Below are 15,022 nucleotides of genomic sequence, written 5' to 3'. Positions count from 1 at the left end.
AATGGTCCTGGAAAATAATGGGCAGACAGGGCACTTTTTTTTTCGATTCGAAACACATCTAGCAAAAACCAGGCAAGTTTCCCACTAAAAGTCAGCAACCTACATAGCCATACCATATACCATAGATATGCAAAATACAGTTATCTCGATTGATCCACTAGAGACAGTTATCTCGATTAATACAGTGGTCAATTATATGAATTCAGTTTGTTCCAAAGAGCTTTGATTCAATAAAATGGTTTTGTTCAATAAAGCAAAAATTAGTTAATATTCTTTCAAAAATGTGAAATACTGCTTACAATAAGAGGATTCAATATCATCTCTGTCAAATAAGAAGAAACATCATTATAAGTATCCGTTTGTTCAAAATATTCATTCTTTGATTATTTAAAAAAAAAAAAAATGTCGTAAAACAGTATAAAAAAGCAGTATATCAACTTATTTGTGCTTAGAATTTTTTTTCTATTGTTGATCGCTTAAAAAGAGCAGTAATTAACTCAGAAATCTTTACTTTGATGTCTTCTAAAAATATCAATAGCCCTCATAGTTTGAACCCCGGTACACCAATTTTAAAGCTGTCCGTGACAAAGAGTAGAACAGATAAGTCACGTAACTACAATGTCTCTCTCCGTCTGTCTTTTTATTTTGCTTCTCTCGAGAAAACTGTCACTACAAGTGTGAAGCACCCTGTCTCCCCAAACTTTCACTATTAGTAAAAAAAATATAAAAATAATATCATTTCACGAAAAGTACGCAGCGATCAGAAAAAGGCTTCACGGATGCAATAGGTGTTTGTGGGAAATGTTTAGTTATGTACATTTGATTCATTTACCGAAGCGTTTGATTCAAATACGCGAAAGTTTTTCTTATTTTTCTGCAATCATTGCAAAGCTGCAATACTTAGGGCTTTAACAATGCGCAGAGGCTGTATTTTGCCCTTGTTTAGGAATCAGGCAATCCAGTGGATAAATAATAAAAACGCTGAATATATTTTCATACTGGTAGCTAAAACTGTTTTTCACAACAGTAAAAACTTTGTTCATGAAACTTGTAGTGATTCAAGAAGCGTCTTAGCTGTCATACATTCTTTTCACAGGAAACCGGTGGAAAACTAAAATCCACTAACGTAGCCCGATAATAAGATGTGACGTTTCAGAATTTTCTGTCAGTGTCACAGGTGACACTTCTGCGTCTATTTCAAAGCATAAGCTGGCAATTTTTTTCAGGAAAGTTTTTTTAACAGTCATGTTTGAATACTTGCTTAAATACGAAAACAGAGTCGACCATTTGACTGTAAACTTCTAGTCAACAGCCCACGTCATAGCTTTATTTTATACTTATCAGGCTCTCCATACGTACATTTGATTTGAATTTTTGATCACTGAAATTAAGTTTTTATAACTAGGTTTTTTCTTTTTCTTCACTTTTCAAAAAGTAGATTTTTTTCTTGACGAGGTTGAAATATTAGTTCTACTACGTAAAATAAATATTTTAGTTTCCCATTAAACGAATGTTTGCCCGTAGACAAGCTGCTATTATTTTCCCTGACCTTAATTAGGTGTATAAATATGTTTGGCTCTTCAAACAAATAACAATTTACGAGATCTGAAAGAAAAAGTATATATATATATATATATATATATATATATATATATATATATATATATATATATATATATTATTTAAAGTATCACTCGTAGGTAGCACAATGGCAAGTGTACGAAACAAAAACAACAAGAAACACATCGATTTTAAAAGAAATGTCCAAAAAATTAGCGGAAAGTATGGACAGACTTTTGACTTCGAAAATTTGTTTTGTAACATTCCTATTGATGATTTATATAAAACTCTATTAAAACTTTTTGATACGTTTCATATTGATGAGGTGCTTGGAATTGATAGGAATTTTTTCGACAGTATCTGCCATTTCTGTTTTTTCAACAATTTCGTTACTTTCAATGATTTTGCTTTCAAACAGGTTCATGGAATTGAAATGGGCACAAATTACTCTAGTACGGCTGCAAATCTATCTCTATTTTTCTACGAACTCAAATACGCGGTTCAGCATAACAAAAAACACAATATTTTTAGGTATATCGACGGCATCCTGATCTTCAATAATAACTTGGAAGAGAATTTCAATATAATTTACCCACAAAGCTTACAATTAAACAAAGCCAATGAAGACATACATTCCGCTACTTTTTTGGACATTTCTTTTGAAATTGATAATTCGGGGCTTATCACTGATATCTACGATAAGAAAGATTATTTCAATTTTTTCACTAATAGTATGCCACATTGGTTTAGCAATCTACATAAGAAAGTTTTTATTAATATAATAATTAGACAGCTAAGCAGATTTTTCAAGATTTGTAATAACAACGTTTATTTCAGCAAACAATGTTTTACATTTGCTGCAAATTTGTACTACTAAAATTTTTATTTTGCCAATTTCACCTTCTTTTATTTCGATTTATTCAAGAAATCTTTTATAAGGGAGGCGTTTACTTGGATGCTGAGCCTTCGGTCAACTGTCGGAACTGGAATGGAACTGGCTTTTGTGTAACTAGATGAATGATTTCTTGGTGTTTTTTGTTCTTCTATCAAAATGGGTAAGTTATCTGCTTTCTCTTTTTTTGCAGGTCAGAGCTGGGGGGTTGGACAGTACATGTCAGCATTTTTAAAAAAACTCGTCAATTTTTATAAAAACTTGTCACAGTTTAATTAAACAAGTAAATTCTTGCTAATTTGATAAAAATGCAAATACACTATGACATGTACGTTACCGACCTCTATAGAAACCTGCAAATTAATATATTATGCCAACTGCTCCAGCTCTTTGATAACGTAGCAGTCACTGCCCATTCTATAGTTCATATTGTTTAACTTCTCATAGTTTTTCAATTTACATTGTTATTATTCTTTTGTGTTTCTTGTTGTTTTTGTTTCGTACACTTGCCATTGTGCTACCTACAAGTGAGACTTTAAATAATATATATAATATACATTTAACACTTTAGCTGCATTTACGCTGTCTAAATGTAATATATTTTACTTTAAGTTCTAAGAATTATATATATTATGCTTCACTGTTTTGCTTAATTAAATGCAGCATTTTATAAAAATTTACGTTTTTAAAATGAATCAACTTTCCGCATATTGCTTTACATTTTCTTATTTACGTGAAAGTTCATAGAAGTTTACCAAAAGTTAATCAACTCAATGTAGCATAAGAATATGTTAATTTTTACGTTCAGTGATCTTAAGATTTGTTAAATTTCAGTTTTGGCTACCCATATATTTATTTCCTCATGAAGTTTTCTTTTACCTTCCCTCCCCTTCCCGCCATCAAACGTTAAACTAATTTATGCTGGAGAAGAGGTTAATGTAGTGCTTTCCAAACTTTTGTACTCGTGTCCCCTTTTTCATTAATACACAGTTTTGATCCCCTCCCTTCAAGACAATCTTTTCAAAAACACTCAACTTTAGTACCGCTATCTTGAAGTTACAATTTATTAGTTCACAAGACAATATTAAATTTAAAATAGTTTTTACGAGTCAAAACATATTTGTTTTTTTATTGTATTGTAATATGGGAATTGATAAATTTATTACATTGAAATAAATTCATAAAACTCATGAAAAATTACAGAGAAGTAGATATTTAAAACACAAAATTAGAGGAGTATTAATACAATGTTAATGCGATGGGTACACTTAAAATTGCGACTTGTATATGGTACCTTTTCAGGTGAAACATTGTAGCACCTGCGGTACTTCATAAGGGTACCACTTGGCTCCTTTAAAGGTGCCATTTAGTTCCGTTTTGCACCCTAGTGCACTTCCGAGGCTGCCATTAGGCTCCCTTTGGCAACCTTAAGGGTGCCATCGGGAGGCAAAAGGCACCCTTAAGGGGGGGGGTGCCGCTGGTGCTACAAAGTTACACCGTTAAAGGTGACAAGGATAATTCGCAGTTTCAATAGGGTAGATTTGCATTTGAGAGCAAATTTCCTAAAACCGATTGTCATTGAAAATGTATTGACGCTCTTAGTATGAGCGCTCCAACTCGAAAGCATGCTCAATGTAGGGGAGAGTGGGAAATTGGCAGTCACCTAAGGGAAATTGAATATAAAACTTTTGAGCCTTAATTAATCTTACCTTTTAGAAAAATAAAAAATATTGCAAAATCAGCTTTGACCAGTATTTGATCTGTTTTGCTTTTCAAATCCAAAAAGGTGCATTTTAAAAGGTTAATTTTCAGCTTTGAGCATCTTCCTAGATGCGAGTTTCGGTGCCCTTTAGTTATACTTTTTTAATGCTACAAATTGACATTTTCATCATATTTTTTTCTATTTTTGCTAAATCAAATACTTTTATTACAATATTATATGTCTGGTAAATAATCCTTAAATGGCTTGGACATAGGACAAATTAACCCGTAGTTTTGATGCTTAAAGAGGAAAATGTTGTTTCCTATTGTACGTTCATTAAAAGGAAAATTGTATATAGTAACAGTAATGATGAACAACTTTAGTTGCTGATAAATAATCTTTTCATTTCATTGATTATTCTGGATTATTACTATAAGATTATTATTATTATTTATAGTTATTGTTGCTGTTGTTATTATTATTATTATTATTATTATTATTATTATTGTTTGTGACTAACGAATGTTTGATTCAGATTTGAAATTATACTGTACTCCCGATTATCCGTGCTAATTAATGCAAGGTGTACGTACACATAATAGAAAAACACGGATAATCTGAAAATGACAAGCACGCAGAAAAGTGCGTATTCGGAGGCTATAAGTAAACTACACGGTGGTTTATAAAATACTTCGGGTTTAATTGCGATACTCTACTAATACAAAAAGTAATATATTAGTACTGGTAATGAAATATGTAATAAAATTCGGCATAATTTTTAGGTTTAAGTAATTTTAAAATTTTTAATTTAAATTTTTGGCTGCACGGATAATCCTCACCCGGATAATCAGGAGTACAGTGCATTTCGAGCGGTTTATCCTCAATAAAGCTCAAAGTTTGTCTGGATATCTGTCCGGATATCTCTCTGTGACGCGCATAGCCCCTAAACCATTCGGCAAATTTTCACGAAATATGGCTCAGAATTAGTTTGTAGCATGGGGGTGTGCACCTCAAAGCGATTTTTCGAAAATTCGATTTTGTTCTCTTTCGATTCCAATTTTAAGAACATTTTAGAGAGCAAATTATCGTAACGTGGACGAGTAAATTACCAAATTATGATAACGTGAAACCGCAACACGGGCGAGCAAATTAACATAGCAAATTGGCGAGTAATTCATCATCCATTATTTGTAAAAATACAGGCGAACCAAATGACCTTTTAATTTTATACTACGGGCAAAGCCGTGTGGGTACGCTGGTCAATTAATAAATAAATAAGTTTCATTAAAACAAACATTTTATTTGTTTTTACTTCCTTCTACATAGTAAAAGAAGTATTGTATTCGCAAAAAAAATTCACTCAAAAATCGGCCTTAATTTCCATTTTGCTCGCCCTCGATTGAATATTGAGTTTTTTTTTCAATCCGACCACACGTGGATATATGCCTAAGAACGTATAGACACCAGAAATATCCATTTTGACGATCCCCGAGTTAATTACAACGAGTTTTCTCGCGACGTCCGTATGTACGTATGTATGTGCATATGTATGTCGCATAACTCATGAACGGTATGTCTTAGAAAGTTGAAATTTGGTTCGTAGACTCCTAGTGGGATCTTGTTGCGCACTCCTCCTTTTGGTTGCATTCGGATGTTCCTATGGGGGTCTTTTACATCTTTTTTTTTGGGGGGGGGGGGGATCACTGTTAATTTCAATGCAACCTCAAGTGGTGTTATAATTTGGCAAACACTTCGCGATATATCGCCAAGCTTTTGGTCGCCAAGTTTTGTCGCCAACATGGCGGATTTTTTTTTTTCAAATCTGGTTTTAATTTGGCCATATTTAGAGAGTTAACCATTGAATCACATTAAAATTGCCAACATTAGGAAAATTTTCTTTGTATAAAACTTTTTTTTTTTTTTTTTGCGCTTCAGTTCGCAACTAACTTGGGATGAAAATTTTTAAAGTGTTTCTTTGCTTACTCCAAGGCACTATTATCATTAAATTGACGTAAAAAGAAGTTATGTGATGCACACATCAGCTCGTTTTCTTTTAATTTACTAAAGTAAAAATTAAAAAAAACTTTTGAGTTTTATTATTTCTTTATTTTTTTTAAATGTTTTTCTTTCTTTGAGTTATTTATGTTTCCAGTATCTTCTGTCACGCTACGAAATCATAAGTGAATTTCCATTTAACGTAAGAAAACTTAAAAAAAAAAGCTTTACAGTTCCACCCACTTGTAATGAGATATGATATATTTAGAAAGTATTAACGAGACACTGCGAAGGAATCTTTTTTTTTTTTTTTAAATCGTTATGAAGATATGAATATGCGAAGCAAATGACTTGAACGCTACCATGAAGCTTTGATTTATACCCACCTAGACGGAAAACAATGTCACATAAGAGAGTCTCAGCTATATAACTGGACCCGATTTTATTTCTGAATGCATTTTTATTGCCTCTAAAGAGCATAATAAAAGCCCTAACATCGGATATTGGCGATGAACCATTTCCAATTAACCTCGATACGATTGGTCGCGAATGAAGCTTTGACACAAACATAAATCAAGACACATGAGTCATGTTTTAAGTTCATAGCGCATGTTTTCTCGGAATCTACAGATTTGCTTTGGAAGTTTGATTACAAATTCTCATTGGACAACATCGAAATGAAAAAAGCGTAATTAACGACTCAACGGATCGGAAATCAATGTTACATCGACGAATTAACAGAACATTTTTTTTAGATCCATCTTTTACAGACAAGAATTGCTTTCAGTATGTTGACTAATAAAGCACGGAGAAATATCAAATTGTTTCTGACACCATTCCTGCTGATTCTTATGCACAATGACTCTTCGAATCTAAATATGACCACCGTTTTCCACCATCAAACTCCATTCCGATAGTTTCACGGATATTTGTATTCGGACAGGAAGGGAGCATTTTTTTACCATCAATATTCTCCTGGAGGGTAGAGAGGGGAGAAGTCCAAAAGCACTTCTTGGATAAACAATGAGGGAGGCCAGTGGTTGGAAAATCTAGTTTTTTTGTAGTGAACTACAACTACAACTACTTTTGTCAAAATGTAGCAATTACAAACTATACTTTTGAAAAGTAGTCACTACTTCGCTACCTTCTAAAAAATAAATTAATGAAAAGCATACACATACACACCATTTGAGGATTGAACGAGAAAACTTCAAAAAGTGGTTTAAATTAATAAAGTGGCTCATTTGAAAATGGAATATATATTACTAAGCATTATTTATTCTTCCTTAACTTTACTGAATAAATTTGTCATTCCAAACATTTTTTATGATTTTTCCCATTATTCGCTGCAAGAAATCAAAAGTTGAAAGTTGGATTTAAAAGTTAAAAGAAATCAACCTTCAAATTTTTAATCCTTTCCTGATTGAATATTTAATTGAAGATGTACAACTCCGCAATTTGAAAATGTAAATAGATGCAAGCGTAATTTGATTTAAATTTTAGATAGGCACAGAGGCGTGCGCAGAACTTTCAGATGGGGGTAACACTTCACTATAAAGAGAAAACTTTGGTTTCCATTATAAAGTGGAGGAGGCGGGCCGTGATTTGTGGAATTATAAATTGATTTTGAATTCAATTATTTTTGGACCAAACTATCTATTTCTTAGCCAGGATTCTGGAAATAAAAACATTAATCAATTTTCCGAATAACTCAATAATTAAATATTTAACAATTGAGTTTAATATTTAATGTTCAAAATTCAATCGGCAAAAGTCTAAAAATTGCATTTAGACTGTGTCAAAAACAAATTTCTATTTTTTTTTTTTTAAAAATTTTTAAAATGCAGTTATTATCTCCGATTATGTTGAGAAGTAAGGGAAGGGGTTACGGGAAAATCCCCAAGAAATCGCTCGAAATCAACAATGCAATTTTAGACGATATTTGATGATGTGGGGAGGAAAGATTCCAGGGATCTCCCTCGGAAAGCTTTGGAATTGATCAAAGATCTTTAAACGAACTTTGAAACGATCTTGAACGATGTTGGTGAAAGGGTGACGGTTCCAAAATTTTCGTTAGCTTTTAAAACGCAGTTTTGAGGATCTTTGGTAATCTTAGGGGAGTTCACGAACATTCATGGGTTTTTCAAACTTTGAAATTCCAGAAATGCGAGGGGGGGGGAGTTCTCGAACCCTCACTGGGTATTTTCCAAATTTGAAATTCCAGAAATGCGATTGTAAGGTAATCTTCAATGATTAGGGGCGGACTGGCTGGACGGCCCGCGGGCCGATGCGCCCTCCAGCCTGAACACCTTTTTAATTTTCTTTTTAAATAAATTTTATTATTTTATTTTTTGGTTCAACTTCCTTATTTATTTATTTATTTATTTATTGCGCTAACAAGCCGTGCGACTTCACTTCAAAAAAAAAAATTCTTTTTTCTTTTCTTTAAACCCGTTAACCTGAGTATCATCTTACTTTCTTTCTTCTTTTTATTTATTTCTTTCTTTTTTAAAAGTTTGCACTTTTTTTTTTTTTTTTGCGCCCGTTTAAGGCCAAGATTGGCGCCCTCTTGCGGGTACCGGACCGCCCCTGTCAATGATGCTATCAGGTAGTTCGTCACTCCCCTGGAAAATTTTTCAAAATTGAATATTCTAATCTAATGTAGAAATTTTAGATGATCTTTGATGATATTAAGTTGAAGGCTGGTTCGGGGCTCCCCGAAAAATTTAAAAAATTGAGGTTCAAATAATGAAATTTTAGACCATCATTAATGATGAACAGGGTGCGTTCTCGTGGGTTTAGGTTGGGTGTTTCTCGGGGATTTAAGAGAGAGCGTTGTCTTAGAAGCTTTTCGGAAATGACGTCCTAAATATGTCATCTCTGATGAAGATAGCTGGAAGGATCTGGAATGGAAACTCTCAAACGGAATTCTTCTATAATCAAAGTTTCAAAAAACTTTTCCCGGTTAACTTTGGTAACGTTACATAAAGAAATCAGTTTCGGGGACTTCCCTTTCTTTACTGTGTCTCTATCTTCATTTTTGTTTTAATTATTGATAAAAATATTGTGTAAACCCCTTCGAGAGTTTTTCTTTTACAAAAGCATTTATGTCCTTTGGTTTTAAATAGTGAAATTTTTTAATTTCCAGCCTTATATTTTTATATGTTTGAAATACGAGCGTTTGCGTACTTTTGACATTTTAGACTGATGACCTTCTGACCTTTTAGAGAAGAAACTTTTTTACAATGGAGTTATAAGGAAAAAGGAGATAGTCCCTAATGTCCTCCTCGCTCCCCCTCCCCCCCCCCAAAAAAGAAGAATTTTGCTTGCATGGCGCATTTTCTGGGTCTGCTTAATACACTGGCCTCAAAAAGTTAAGGTACGACTGGTTTTTTGGGTCTAATTTGCAAATGAATGGATGTAGAAACAAAAAATTTGGAGGATATGGGCATTAAATAGTTTTTTTATTGAATGCGTCATAGAAATTTGTATAAGTGTATTGCAAAAACGATTTATAGCACAAAAAGCATTTTTTGAGGAAAAGTCCATTCTTGAAGAAAACAGAACATCACAGTGTTATGTCGTAAAATGTCATAGAAATAATAAAAAATGGGTTCTAATAAGGAATGTGTCCCCCCAACTTAAATGCACTGGCGGCATCGATTTCCCATGCTTTTTATGAAGTTTTCGGACACTGGAATAAGAAGCGAAGATCAGACACAGAGTAAGCCTTGTTCCAGCTCTTGTAACAACCTTGGAGGAGGATTTAAAGCAACAACCTGTCTGCCAAGATAGACTCAACGATGTTCTATCAGATTCAGGTCCGGAGATTGAGCTGGCGTTCTCCAACCGTGCTCGCCAACGATCGTTCCAAACCGTGATCCCCAGATACTCCTCAACAATCCGAGTTCGGTGAAGTCGTTCATTACCATCCATCAGAATAAAGTCATTACCATAGCACTAGCATATGGGCGGACATATGGATCAAGGATCCCATCCCAGTATCTCAGACCAGTCAGAGTTCCTCCATGGAACACATGCAGGTCAGTGTGACCACCGAGCGAGATCCCTGCCCAAAACATGATTCCACCACCTCTATAACTGTGTCTTTCAACAATGTTGGATTGATGGTATCTAGTGCGCTGTTCTCTGCAGGATCAGTAGATGCCCTGAATCACTCTCCAATGTAAATCTGAACTAGTTTGCGAACAGCACAGAAGCTCATTGTTGCTGGGTTCAGGAAACGATGTTCTTTTGCACAGCATAAGCGGATCCTTTATTGCGGTCCATTAAGGGGAACACACATAACTGGTCTCTTGCATAGAGACCTGCATTGTGAAGACGATTTCGCACCGTAGTAGTAGAGATTCTTCTTCCTGATGCTACAAAGTGGCCTACAACGAGTTTCGGCACAATAGTGGTTCTTCTCCTTCATAACGAAAGAACTAGAAAACGGTCTTCTGTAGGTGTTGTAGCTTATGGTTGGCCTGGAAAAGGTCTTATAGACACAGAATCTTCTGCCTGGTATTGATCCCAAAGTCGCTGAACAACACTACGAGACACATTGAGGCGTCTAGCAGCATCAGCCTGCGATAATCCCATTCTCATCCATCCAACTGCCAGCCAACTTTACGAATCGGGTAAACGACGTGTCTGAGACATTTTCTAAACTCTAATTGTCACCGAAACTGCCTACAACAGTTGAAAATCAACGCAACTTACATACAAAAGTACGAAAGCTTGACGTTTGCATATTTTTTTCTCACTCATAAAGATATGTTATTTTCATTAAAATAAAAGTGGTAGCTATCGTTTTTTTTATAAATGGCTTTAAAGTTCATCATTATCATACATGCAAATTATGCATTTTATTGCTATTGCAATTTTTTTTATAGTGAGCTTTGAAAAAAAAGTTGTACCTTAACTTTTTGAGGCTAGTGTACTTCTACATTGCAGTGGCAAATCTGGGAGGGGTGAAGGACAATGGAAAAGAAATATTTTGAAACATTTTTTAAATATATAGTGAAACCTGTGTAAGTTGACCACTTGCGGTGCAGTAATTTGGTGGTCAACTTAGACAGGTGGTCAACTTATAAAGGGGGTAATGATTTTTTTTTGTCATTTTTTGCACCATGTATTCATTTTTTGACTAATTGACACTTACTATTTCTGTTCAACTCACTTTCATTGTTTAGTATTACTTTGAAACAATAATTTAAAATGTTATTCAAATATTTTTAGAGATTATTTTCCCAGAATGACGTATAATGTGTCACGCAAATTTAAAATTTCAGTAAATTGATCAAAAAAAAAAATCTTATTGTTTATGAAAAGTTACTCATTTGATATTAATAGTTCCTAAAAATTCATAGCTAATCAAAAATTACAAATTTTTCGCTTTATTTTTTTTTTTCATATACATTTATAACCCCATGATGATATAATTTTCAACAAAATAACTCCTTATTGAAGTTTGGCGCACTTATTAGACCAGTTTTGGAAATTCCATATGTCTCCCAGCTAATTTTCTCTGGATTTCTCTCTTTTCAATTAATTTTAATATTTCATACTTTTTATCAATCTCAAGTTCAACTAACTTTCTTTTTGAAGCCATTTTATGTAAAACTATAACACAAAGAGCAACAAGTTGGACTCTCATAGTTCAAAAAGGCAGTTGAAAATGAAAATGTCCTATCTCTTAATCCCTTGCACCAAAAATACTGCAATGCAAGTAACTTTACTCTTTAGCACAATTCCATTGTTGCCAAAATATTGCAACTAGAAAAAAATACTTTGTGTTTTTCTATTGACACATGTTTTCATTGAACATAGAGTACAAAAGTCAGTCTCAAATAAAGCAACAAAAGAAAAACAAGTTTGGAGAAAAAAAGGGTTCTTAGTAGTTTTTACATGTGGTTAAACTCAAAAGGAGGTTTAGTTATGCTGCTGTTTCATTTAGTTGGTTAAATGCTGATCTGGTATCAAAAATATTCTTGGAAAGCTATAAAAAAATAATAATAAAATAATAATTTGCTAAATAAAATTTTAAAAAATAAATCAAGTGGTCAACTTACAAAGGGTATTTTACAATGCTCCAAATCAAATTTGGTGTTCATTAGTGGTCAAGATAGACAGTGGTCAAGATAGAGAGGTGGTCAAGTTACAGAGGTTTTCCTTCATTATATAAGATAGGACTAATTCCGTTCCTAACAAAAGCGGTCAACATAGACAGGTGGTCAACTTACAAAGGTGGTCAACTTTACAGGTTTTACTGTACTATATATATTACAAATTAAAAGGGAAGGAACCTCCTCCCAGAAATATTACAAAAGATCGATCTGCGTGTTTAAAGCGACAACTTCAAATTTGCGGAGGAGCGTCGGGAGAGAAGAGTCTCGCCAAAAACATTCAAGATCGTCTTAAATTTTGGCTTCCATTTCGTAAATGTTTCGAGTGTGAATCCCTGAAAGCTCTCCCCCCCCCCCGCACATTATTGGAAGTCGACTAACATAACATTTTTGGCACTTCAATTTCGAAAAGTTTCCTGAGAGGGCCTTGAATTTCTTCTCCCTCAAACATCCCTTGAAAAAGTCTAAAACTGCGTTTTTCGAACTTTAATTTCAAAATTTACTGGGGGGAGGGGGAACCCCCAGTAGCCATTTTCTCTAAAATAGTAGAAGATAATCTTCATTTGTGTTTTTTAAAAAAATAATTTCAAAATCTGCCGGGAGAGGGAATTAAACCTCTCCTCTTCAAGACCTACCGCTATCGAAGATCTAAAACTGCATTTTTACAACTACAATTCATAGACTTTTCTAGAAGAGAAATCTCCAGATCCCCTTCTTCTGCATGAAAATTTTACTTACGATTAGGTTCTAATGTTTCATAATGAATTGCTAATGTTATTTTTATTAGTTAATTTCAATGAAATTTTATGGAGGGAGAGCGCCATCCTCAAAGTTCAACAGGGACGTTAGACCCCATAGGAAACATATCCCCACCAGCAGCTCAGGGGAAAGACCCCCACTGAGCTCCTTAAATTTTCAAAAGACCAATGGTCTTGTGAAAATGATCACTATCTTTACTTTTCCTTCAAGAAAAGCATGATTATTCCTTGATATTTTTACAAAGTGATAAAATGTTATGAACTTCATTCGTGTAAAAAGGGGGTAAAAATCCATTCGAATGGTGCCCTAAATAGCTCCCATTTAAATTTAGAAACTGACTTCATTTAGCGAAACATAATTTCTTCCTCTCTGCAACACCGTTTCATAAAAGTATATTTTTTAAAACTATCATAACATAAATGTAATGCTTCTACAAGAAGAAGTGATGAAATCTAGGTGTGTGATGTAGAAGCAGGTTAGGAGAAGCTACCTTGCCAGTCAGCCACAGACACCTCAGTCTCATTTCAGCCGCCTGCACATCACAGCAAAACATAATGGTGCTCTGGACTTTTGATTTCGTCGCTGTTTTTTCTTTTTCTTTCTTTCTTTTTTTTTTTGAGCTAATGGGGGTACCGCGGCTGACCCGTGCGCACGCCTCTGGATAGGCATACGTATACATGAAACTGATTCAGATGATGAAAAACATGTTTTAAACAAAAGAGAAAAACTTTAATTTCCATTATAGAAGTTGATTTTATAGGAACTTATATTTTGTAGGAACCAATAAATTGATTTTGAGCTTCAAGTTACGGTCTGGACATAGACACTATCTCCTTTCTTACGCCACTGATAAAATGAAATAAAAACATTATTCAATTTTACCGAATAACCTCAATAACTTACAATATTTAACAATTGACTTTTAATATGTTAATGTGTCAAAATTCAATCAGTACAAAAGAAAATAAATAAAGAAATAGGAAAAATATCCCAAACGGTATTAGCATTAAAAATCAAATATTAATAAATATCCGAAAGACGAAACTTAACTAAGAATGTTTACTTTACTTCTATGTGCAATTTTAAACTGCAGTGGACTAGCGTTGCAGCGTGATTCGAAAAACGCGAGATAGCTATATTGCGAGTTTTTCTCGAAGAACGAACTTTGGAGCTAAAGCGAGGTACTCACCTGCAACACGAAAATTTTCGGAACTGAATCGCGGGGCTTAAGTATTGCCTCTTCTTTATTGGGTACTAAATTTTAGTTTCGTGAATGGACTTTTTCTTTAACATCAATGAAAGCGGAAGTTCCTCACATCGTACTAGTCGAAATATCGCTTTTTTTTACGTACAAATCGCCACTGTGCATCTTTTTCATTCTAAATATGACGTTGATGAAACATAATTTCGCATAAGTGAGCTATTTATCTAAAATTTGAAAATGAAACAAAGAATATAAATTTTCTGACAAGTATAGAAATTTTAAGATTTTTGAAATGCTAAAAATGCGTCGAATATAATTATTACATTTATTGTACAGTACTATTGTAGTGCTGCATTTTATTATTCCTACACACTATACGTACCATACTGTTTCATCTTATACCATTCTCTCCCATTGATTTGTGCATCCTAATAACAGTATTTTTATTTAATAACACAACTTTTTCTACCAATGCGAGGAGTCTTTTGGAACGCATCCCTCGCTTAAGTTGATATTCGACTGTATATACGGATGACATTGATACCGAAAATGACGGGCAAAGTTTGCATGAAACAGAAAAATTAGCGTTATCATACATTTCTATAACACTAATATTTATTGTTAACCGGTCAGGGCCTGAAAATTTTTAAAAAGTTCATCCACGGGACATTTTTTGCTGCCAGAAAGCACAAACGCTGCACTAAATTGACAATTATCGCTTATTCTTTTATTTCTATGCATGCTCTATTCAAGGGGAACATTTCGGTGCCAAACAAACTAAT

Source organism: Uloborus diversus, chromosome 1 (genome assembly GCF_026930045.1).
Source record: "Uloborus diversus isolate 005 chromosome 1, Udiv.v.3.1, whole genome shotgun sequence".
Classification (NCBI taxonomy): domain Eukaryota; kingdom Metazoa; phylum Arthropoda; class Arachnida; order Araneae; family Uloboridae; genus Uloborus; species Uloborus diversus.
The sequence above is the reverse complement of the archived record's forward strand: the minus strand, read 5'-3'. Positions refer to the sequence as shown.